General features: G+C 44.5%; 1 pseudogene; it reads right to left on the reverse strand.

Moving 5' to 3' along the window:
* Nucleotides 1–8585: 8585 nt before the first annotated feature.
* The window catches only part of LOC107551228 (putative nuclease HARBI1), a 30181-nt pseudogene continuing 28396 nt past the window's right edge, over nucleotides 8586–10370 (reverse strand).

Consider the following 10370-nt stretch of genomic DNA (forward strand, 5'->3'; position numbering starts at 1 on the left):
AGTAAATACTTCTAACCTTCAACTGATTCGGAGCTCTACGCAACCCCACGGAGAGGTGTTGCCATTACATGTGGCTTTGATCAACGTGCGCTCTCTGGTAAATAAGACATTTGTATTAAATGACTTTTTTACTCTGCACACGCTAGATGCCCTATGTATCACTGAAACTTGGATTAAACCTGGAGATTTGAGCCCATTTACTGAGCTGGTGCCTCAGGGCTGTAGCTTTTTAAATTCCCCTCGGTTATCTGGCCGTGGTGGGGGCCTGGCGACAGTGTTTAAGAACTTGTATATCTGTCGCAGTCTATCAACTGGGACTCATACTTGTTTTGAAGTTCTGCTGTTTCAACTTTCTCTAGTCAACCCTGTGGTTTTTGCAGTTATATACCGAACACCCAACATAAATAAGGAATTTTTAAATGAATTTGCTCAATTTATGAGTGAAATTGTCACCAGTTATGATAGGATTTTAATACTAGGAGACTTTAACATCCATGTATGCTGTGACTCCAAACCACTATCCAAAGACTTTCTTAGTTTACTCGATTCTTTTGACATTGTGCAATGGGTATCTGGACCTACTCATGCTCAGGGACATACTTTGGACTTGATTTTATCTCGTGGCATACCAGTGCTGGATATAAAAATTGAGAACGCTGGCATATCAGTTCATCTGCCCATATTGTTCTCAGTGTCTCTTGATGGAAATACCCCAAGTCAATCATCATTGCCACGCTGGACTCGTATATTTACAGACTGCTCAAGAAATTAATTCTCTTCAAAATAAGAGTTATTAGGTGCCACTCAGGATATGAACATTCTTACCGGTCACCTGTATATAAAGAGCATCTTAGTATCTTCAACAATACTTGCTCTAATATCTTAAACTCTATTGCACCATTAAAGATGAAAAAACATAAACATAATCCAATACCTTGGCATAATGATACCACTCGTTCCCTTAAGCAGAATTGTAGAAGGGCGGAACGTAAGTGGAAAAAAGATAGGCTAAAAGTCTCATATGGAATTTTACAGGACTGACTCTCTCTCTGCCTTTCAGCGAGCTGCCAAGGCTGCAAAATGTAGATATTTCTCAGAGTTAATCACACAAAACAGCCATAAGCCAAGTATTTTATTCTCCAATATTGAGTCTGCACTCCACCCAGTTGTTAACATTTTTCCTGAGGTATCTGTCTCTTTGTGTGAGAACTTTGCTAATTATTTTAATGACAAGATCTCTCAAATCGTGTCTACTGTGTCAATGTCATCATATGATTTGGTTAATGTTCCATACTCTGGTTCTACTTGGTCTCTTTTCAAGTCTGTTAACCTGAACACCTTAATCAAAACTCTGTCTGGCCTGAAACCTGTGTCCTCAGGATGTTATTCCATCACGTTTTCTTGGACAGATTATTGACACTGTCGGTCCTGACTTGTTGTCTATTATCAGTAAAAGTCTTCAAACTGGGACTGTCCCCCATGACTTCAAACTTGCCACAGTGCGACCACATCTTAAAAAAACAAATTTGGACTCGACATTGCTGGCTAACTTTCGTCCAATTTCAAATTTGCCTTTTTTATCAAAAATTCTAGAGAAAATTGTCTTAAATCAACTTCAATCTTATTTGTCTCAAAATTCTATTTATGAAAAATTTCAGTCTGGTTTTAAATCTCGTCACAGCACGGAGTCGGCCCTCTTAAGAGTTCTAAATTATGTCATGTTGACTACAGATTCTGGCCAGTCTATGGCTCTGGTCTTGTTAGACCTTAGCTCTGCCTTTGATCTGGTCAACCATGATATTCTTATATCTCGTCTTGAGGCATGTGTTGGTTTACGAGGCACAGTATTACAGTGGTTTAGGTCATATCTTACTAACAGGAGATATGTCGTCAACATTGGGCATCATTCCTCCTCTGAGATGCTTTTAAGATCTGGTGTACCTCAAGGATCGATTTTTGGTCCGGTATTGTTTTTACTTTATATGCTTCCTTTAGGGTTTATTTTTAACAAGCATGGGGTCTCTTTCCATCTGTATGCAGATGACACCCAAATTTACATCCCCTTAAAGCGTGGCAATAAACATGCCATAAAGCCCATTTTGGATTGCCTGAAGGAACTGAAACTTTGGCTTGCAACAAATTTTTTGTGCCTCAATGAAAGTAAAACTGAATTCATTATGTTTGGTTCCAATAATCATAGTTTACACAATTTTGAAACTACATCCCTATCACCATACATTACCACCTGTGTCAGAAACTTGGGTGTTTGGTTTGACAATAACCTTAAATTTGACAAGCAGATAAGTACCGTTGTTAAGTCCTGTTTTTATTATATCCGGCTTCTCTCCAAAGTGAAGTTATTTTTATCATTAAAGAAGCTTGAAATAGCAATACATGCATTTGCTACATCCAGGCTTGACTACTGTAATTCTCTGTATGTTGGTGTTCCTCAGTCCTGTGTTTCTCGTCTGCAGTTAGTCCAGAATGCAGCAGCTCAGCTTCTTACTGGAAAGTGCAAATATGAGACTGTTACACCGGTTTTAATATCACTTCATTGGCTTCCAGTAAAGTACAGAATTGATTTTAAAATTTTACTTTTTGTTTTTAAATCTCTTCACAATTTGGCCCCACTGTACTTAACCGAGTTGTTACATCCTCATACTTTGTCGAGATCGCTAAGATCTACTAATTCTGACCTGCTGCATGTTCCTAGGACAAGGCTAAAAATGAGAGGTGACCGTGCCTTTTCTTTTGTCGGCCCAAAACTTTGGAGTAGTCTCCCCTCTCACATCAGAACTGCCCCATCCTTGTCTGTTTTCAAATCCACTCTAAAAACCTATTTATTTTCGTTGGCGTTTGTTCTCAGGAACGCCACACATTTTACAGCTTGTGTATATTCTGTGTATATTTAATGTGCAATTTTGCAATTTGCCTATTGTTGGTACAGTGTTGTAAAGCACTTTGATCAACTCCGGTTGTTTTTAAACTGTGCTATATAAAAATTAAATTGTATTGTACATTTGTACATTGACTCTCACACTACACAGACTGTTACATGTCACTCCGGACTACAGTTCCCATCATCCATTGCACTTACACAGCTGAATTCACTGATCACACAGCCGTCACATATCTCACGCTCACCTGAGAGCCAGTATATTCTGTGTATATTTAATGTGCAATTTTGCAATTTGCCTATTGTTGGTATAGTGTTGTAAAGCACTTTGATCAACTCCGGTTGTTTTTAAACTGTGCTATATAAAAATTAAATTGTATTGTATTGTACATTTGTACATTGACTCTCACACTACACAGACTGTTACATGTCACTCCGGACTACAGTTCCCATCATCCATTGCACTTACACAGCTGAATTCACTGATCACACAGCCGTCACAAATCTCACGCTCACCTGAGAGCCATTACACACTCTATTTAACACTCTCTCAGTTCCTGTTCAGATCGCCGTATATTGTTCTGCATTTATCACTTTCATTTAATTTCATATGATTTCATATCATATAATTTTCTTTGTCTTGCCTTGTCTGTTTCCCCGTGTTCTGATCATTGCCTGTGTACCTGGATTATCCCTCGAGTCTCGCCCAATTGGATACTGTTCGCCCCTGCCTGGATCTTTGCCTTGTACCTGGATTATCCCTCTTGCCTTGCCATCAATATACCTGTTTGCCATTGTCTGACCTATCCCTGTTTTTGACCACGTCTCTTGTAAATAAAGCCTTGCAGATGGATCCGCACGCTTCCTGTGTTCACTCCGTAACGGAATACATGGCCACACGAGGATCCAGCGGCTTTCCTAAAGGACCTTGGCCAAGTATGGACCCAGTCGACCTGCTACTCGGTTTACGACAGGGGAGTTCACCTATTGAGGAATACGTCACTCAGTTCTGTGAGTTATCTTTTAGGGTACCTTTTGATGAGGTCGCATTAAAAGACATTTTTCGTTACGGACTAAATGAATCCATAAAATCATGGTTGCCAGTGGGTAAATTTAATTGTAGTTTAAAGGACTTTATAGACTATGCTTTGCTGACTGCTGGCTCTGTGTTCACTGAGGGTTTCGCTGAGGAGGAACACAACACCGTGTCTGTGCCTGTAATGGCAGCCAAACCAGAGCTTGCTCACAAAATGGCATCAACAACAAAGCTGTGCCATGCTACCGCTGTCTTAACTGAGTTAAGTCAAGTCACAGCTGATCTTCATGAGGCAAGTCAAGTCACAGCTGATCTTCATGAGGCAAGTCAAGTCACAGTTGATCGTCATGAATCAGGTCAAATCACAGTTGATCGTCATGAGTCAAGTCAAGTCACAGCTGATCTTCCTGAGTCCAGTCAAGTCACAGTTGATCGTCATGAGGCAAGTCAAGTCACCGCATATCTTCATGAACCAAGTCAAGTCACATTTTATTGTCATAAGTCAAGTTAAGTCACAGCTGATCTTCATGAACCAAGTCAAGTCACAGCTGATCATCCAGAGTCACGTCACAGCTGATCTTCCAGAGTCACGTCACGTCACAGCTGATCTTCCAGAGTCACGTCAGAACACAGCCGATCGTCAGGAGTCTTGTCATGTCCTGTCTGTTGCACCCAGATCATCAAGGTCAGTCTTTCGGTATCCCAGTCTGGTATCTAGTGTGAGGGATACACCACTGGTGTTTGCACGCACAGCTGGTATCCCCAAACCCACTCACTCTAACCCTTCTGTTCCTGAACTAATTCCCCTTTCTGAAGTGCTTCCCCTGATGGGGATCGCTTTTTGGTGTGTTTGGGCTGCATACACCACCACAGAACTCCCAGAGGCGGCGGAGCCCACTATTAAGTCTCCAGAGTTGGCGGCTGAAGCTGCAGAATCTCCTGAGGTAGCGGTGCTCGCTGCTGTGTTCCCCGAAGTGATGGTGCCCGCTGCAGTTTCTCCAGAAGTGGCAGCGCATGCTGCAGAACCTCCCAAAGCGGTGGTGCTTGCTTCAGCTCCTTGCGTGGTGGTGGCGCCCAGAAATGCACTTTCAACCTGTCATGTCAAGATTGAAGGAACCTTTGCCGAGCTCTCCCTGTATCCTGAGGGCACTACTGTAGAACCCCCAGAGGTGGCGGCACCCACTGCAGAACCTCCAGAGGTGTCAGTAGTACCCACCTGTGGACTTCCTGTTTGTCCTGTCACAGCCGTGGAGGCTGTTTGTGAGCTCTTTGCCTGTCCTGTCACGGCTATGAAGGCCGCCTGTGAACTCTCTGCCTGTCCTGTCACGGCTATGGAGGCCGTTTGTGAACCCTCTGCCTGTCCTGTCATGGCTAAGGAGGCTGTCTGTGAATACTCGTTCTACCCTGTCACGGCTATGGAGGCCGTTTGTGAACTCTCTGCTCGTCCTGTCATGGTTATGGAGGCCGCCTGTGAACTCACTTCGCGTCCTGTCATGGCTATGAAGGCTGTCTGTGAACTCCCTGCCCATCCTGTCTAGGCTATAGAGGCCGTTTGCGAACTCTCTGCTCGTCCTGTCATGGCTATGGAGGCCCTTTGTGAAAGAACTGTCTGTCCCATCCATGAGACCGTATATGCTCTGTCTGTCTCTTGTGTCTCAGTTTTCCCCAGGTCCCAGTCCCTACCAGGGAGGACTCCTGTTCCCGAGTTAAGCCCAGGGAGGGCTCCTGTTCCCAAGTATAGCCCACGGAGGGCTCCTGTTTCCCTGTTAAGCCCAGGGAGGGCTCCTGTTTCCCCATCTCCAGCGTCGGCTCCAGCCCGCAGCTCGCTCCAGTGTCGACTCCAGTCCCGGACCTCGCTCCAGTGTCTTCTCCAGCCCCGGAGCTCGCTCCAGTGACGGCTCCAGCCCCAAGACTCACTCCAGTGCCAGCTCCTCGAAAGCGCTTTGCTGTGCCTGCTCCTCCAGAGCACCCTCCAGTGCCGGCACCACGTAAGCGCTATCCTGATCCTGAGTACCGCCCTGGAGGGGCTCCAGATCCTCAGTTCCGCCCAGGAAGGGCTCATGTCCCCGAGTTAGGCCCAGGGTGGGCTCCTGTTCCGTCTGCTCCGCCCTGGTGGACTCCTGTTCCATCTGCTCCGCCATGGAGGTCTTCTGCTCCATCTGCTCTGCCCTGGTGGGCTCCTGCTCCGTCTGCTCCACCTTGGTGCTCTGCTCTGCCGGCTTCCCAGTCTCTCCATTTCCACATGGACCTGGCCCACCGTCCCTCCCCCTGTTCCGCCTCCGCTCCACCACCCTCCTGGATGGTATTGTGTTGGGAGCATCTGGCATCCGCTCCTTGGGGGGGTGGCTCTGTCACGAATCTGGTCCGTGGCCTTCCGGCTGATTGCCTCTAGAGGTCATTCTACCATTACATTGACTCTCACACGACACAGACTGTTACATGTCACTCCGGACTAGAGTTCCCATCATCCATTGCACTTACACGGCTGAATTCACTGATCACACAGCCGTCACATATCTCACGCTCACCTGAGAGCTATTACACACTTTATTTAACACTCTCTCAGTTCCTGTTCAGATCGCCGTGTATTGTTCTGCGTTGATCACTTTCATTTAATTTCATATGATTTCATATCATTTTCTTTGTCTTGTCTTGCCTTGTCTGTTTCCCCGTGTTCTGATCACTGCCTGTGTACCTGGATTATCCCTCGAGTCTCGCCCAATTGGATACTGGCCATTGTCTGACCTATGCCTGTTTTTGACCACATCTCTTGTAAATAAAGCCTTGCAGATGGATCCGCACGCTTCCTGTGTTCACTCCGTAACAGATATATTGAGTCACGTTTCAAAAAACACTGATAAAAGCATATATACCCCCACTTTATTGGTATTTAAATAGCATATGCTAATGTTGAACTTATTTAACAGATGGCGCTATATTAAGCAGTATAAAAAGTGTTTCTGTTGCTTTACGAAAACGTTTCTGAAACATCTGTGTATTTGACAAATATAGCATTTAATTCACTTCATCTGTGTGATGAAGGATGCAAACACTGTGAGAGCGTCATTACCAGGAGCAAGCGGCTACTCTCTCCAGCTGGAAGCAGGCTAGTGTAGTTCCTCTCGAACATACTAGTCTTCTCGAACAAGTAACTGCAGCGCTGCCGATGACTTCTGTAACCATTGAAGAAACACGTTAAGCGGCACGCTCTTGCTCTCGCTTGGGCCACTGAGTGCGCGCGCGCATAAGAATTCAACTCTTAACAGTGTAAATAACTCAGAATGCATGAAATGACATTAGACCCCTGTTAAGCGCAGCATATTGCAGCGACAAGCATGTTGCCAGTGACAACGATAAGTACCGCACATTCGCATAAACTAGCACAAGTATTTAACTGAAAACAACTAACTGAACCTAAACAACACGGATAGCCTTAGCAACGTGCATGTTGCCGATAACCTGAGAGCATTAAATGGAACTAAGCTTGTGAAGATGTTCGAGAGAGTGAAACATAGCAGCTGTGACGGGGATGCTTGATCTCTTGATATCCTTCTTGAGGATGAAATTCCCTTCTGAACTTGTTCTCGAGTCAGTCACATAACTCGTGGAGTCCATGACAATAATGTAGAGATGCGTTAAGTAATGCTAACTCAGTCACTTCCGAATCAGTCAGCTTATGATCAATGCGGTGAATTCACGTGTTCAAGTTAACGAACTTGAATGAATCAGAGATGATACCATTGGGGAAACAAATTCCACTTCTCTAAATTCCCGATTCCTAGTGATGATGGTGTTTTGCCTGCTGAATTCACCATTTAATTAGCTATTGAGCAATGCGAAAACTGCTGATAATACTGAGGGACCTTATATATGAATGCTTAGATAGGTGTCGTATTCCCATAGGTTGATGGGGATCAGCTGAGAGTCAGCTGATGCGAGCTTGACTAACGGGACCTGCCAGAACTAACGCTACACTTGATATGTGACGAGTGGGGCAGGGCCGAGAGCCGTGGGAACATAGCGAGGCCGGTGGAGTAATTGATAATGAGCGACTCCTGCACCACTCACCGGAGTCCCACAGAGGAGCTCCGGAAGGATAAAAGGAGGAGCGACGACAGTGAAGGATGAGAGAGGACCAGGGGTCCGTTCTTCGTACGTCGCTTATTACATCAAAAACAAAAAAAGTTTTTGATGAAAAAAAAAGATCAAAAGACACATCTGAGATGATATGATCCAGCTAATCATTATCTGGCTAATTAGGTTCTTCGAGCACACCTGTTGTTGATTATTAGTATGGCTGGATTGAGTTATCTGAGATCATTGCGTGTTCATGCGCTGGTTTAAAAGGGGATATGTATCGATAGTAGAAACACTGATCAGCAATGCTATTATTGGTTGCCCACAATGGCCAAAGAGCACGCCCACTTTTTCTCGGCGGCAGAACAAGAACTCTTGATGGAGGGCTATGGCGAGTTCCAAAATTGAATAAAAACGCCAGGGAACACCTCAAAGGCTGCAAAAGCCAGGAGAGAGGGCTGGCAAAAAGTAGCAGACAAATTAAATGCGTAAGTAGTGATGGTGTTAGATGTTTCTAATCAGTTATTACAGTATATGTACATTTTACAATTTTCATAATTACTTTAATCTTTTATATTAGAGCCACCACAGGACCCAATAGAACTTGGGAACAAGTAAAGGTGAAATACAAGAATATTGAATGTGTGTGCAGTCTATGGCACCAATCACATTAGGGAAGCCTGGGGGACAATCGATTCATATTTACTAGCGTGGTCATATTCACACAATCTTCAGTAACATGTAGAATGTACCTGCAATGGCGAAAAAGCTCTGTTTTACAACTTGGGGTCTTAAGTGGCTTGGAAAGACCACAAAAACCTCTAAAAACTGCTTGAGCGCCAGATAAACTTTGCGAATGGCACGACAGACAGCACTTTTGGCCAAGTTTTCCGCATCCCCAATAGTGTACAGGAAAGTGCCACTCGCAAAGAATCTCAACGTGATGCACACAGTTTGTGCTGTTGTTAAAGCCCGACTCCGACAAGTCGAACTTTTAATATGAGGTTCCTACAAATTAATTATGTAAATGACACCCTCACGTGAAAAACGATATCTTTCAAAAAGTACACTATCGCGCTGTGCTAATGGATCCTGTCTGTGTCGCAAAACACGATTAATTCTAAAAGCTCTGCGAATTATCCTCGCACCTTCTGCAACAGGTTGCTCTCGTAAAAACGGGCAAGACAGGGCTGCAAGTGCAACAGACTTCTCGTATCACCTCCGCTTATAAAGCCGCAATCTAATCCTGTTTACATGAAATAAGCCTGCTCCTGAGCAGGTTTAAGATTACGGACCTGTTGCTATGACAGCAACTCCGGGATTAGCTTAGAAGAACCAACCAATCCAAGATCAAGCGAAATCGTCAACAATCAAATCCAGCTAATTGAGTTAGCGACTTACGAAGAACGGGCCCCAGACCCTCACGGACGACCGCCGCGCACAAACAAAACCAAAACAACATAAATAGTCCAGGGGCCCGTTCTTCGTACGTTGCTATCTCAGTTAGCTGGATTTGATTGTTGACGATTTGGCATGATCTTGGATTGTTTGGTTCTATCCTCGCACCTTCTGCAACAGGTTGCTCTCGTAAAAACGGGCAAGACAGGGCTGCGAGTGCAACAGACTTCTCGTACCACCTCCGCTTATAAAGCCGCAATCTAATCCTGTTTACATGAAATAAGCCTGCTCCTGAGCAGGTTTAAGATTACGGACCTGTTGCTATGACAGCAACTCCGGGATTAGCTTAGAAGAACCAACCAATCCAAGATCAAGCGAAATCGTCAACAATCAAATCCAGCTAATATATTGAGGTCTTATGAAGCGAAATGATTGGTCTGTGTAAGAAACTGAATATTATTTACAACATTATTACCTGTAATCCACAGCCTCAGGCCAACAGTCTGCAATGATGTCTGCTTCGTGAACAAATCATAATGATATAATTATCTTAATGATATTGTTTATGGCTACTGTGACATGTGGGGCGGGGCCGAGAGCCGTGGGAACGGAGTGAGGCCGGTGGAGTAAGTGATAATGCACGACAGCCCCTCACGGACGACCGCCGCGCACAAACAAAACCAAAACAACATAAATAGTCCAGGGGCCCGTTCTTCGTACGTTGCTATCTCAGTTAGCTGGATTTGATTGTTGACGATTTGGCATGATCTTGGATTGTTTGGTTCTTTCGAAGGTCATCCCGGAGTTGCTGTCATAGCAACAGGTCCGTGAACTTAAACCTGCTTGGGAACAGGCTTATTTCATGTAAACAGGATTAGATGGCATCTTTTTAAGCAGAATTTATCATTGATCTGTCCGCTACCACCGCTACTTTATTACAAGAGTACGCTACTACTCCAGGGA

The sequence above is a fragment of the Sinocyclocheilus grahami genome, unplaced genomic scaffold (genome assembly GCF_001515645.1).
Source record: "Sinocyclocheilus grahami isolate Dianchi unplaced genomic scaffold, SAMN03320097.WGS_v1.1 scaffold419.1, whole genome shotgun sequence".
In the NCBI taxonomy this organism is placed as follows: domain Eukaryota; kingdom Metazoa; phylum Chordata; class Actinopteri; order Cypriniformes; family Cyprinidae; genus Sinocyclocheilus; species Sinocyclocheilus grahami.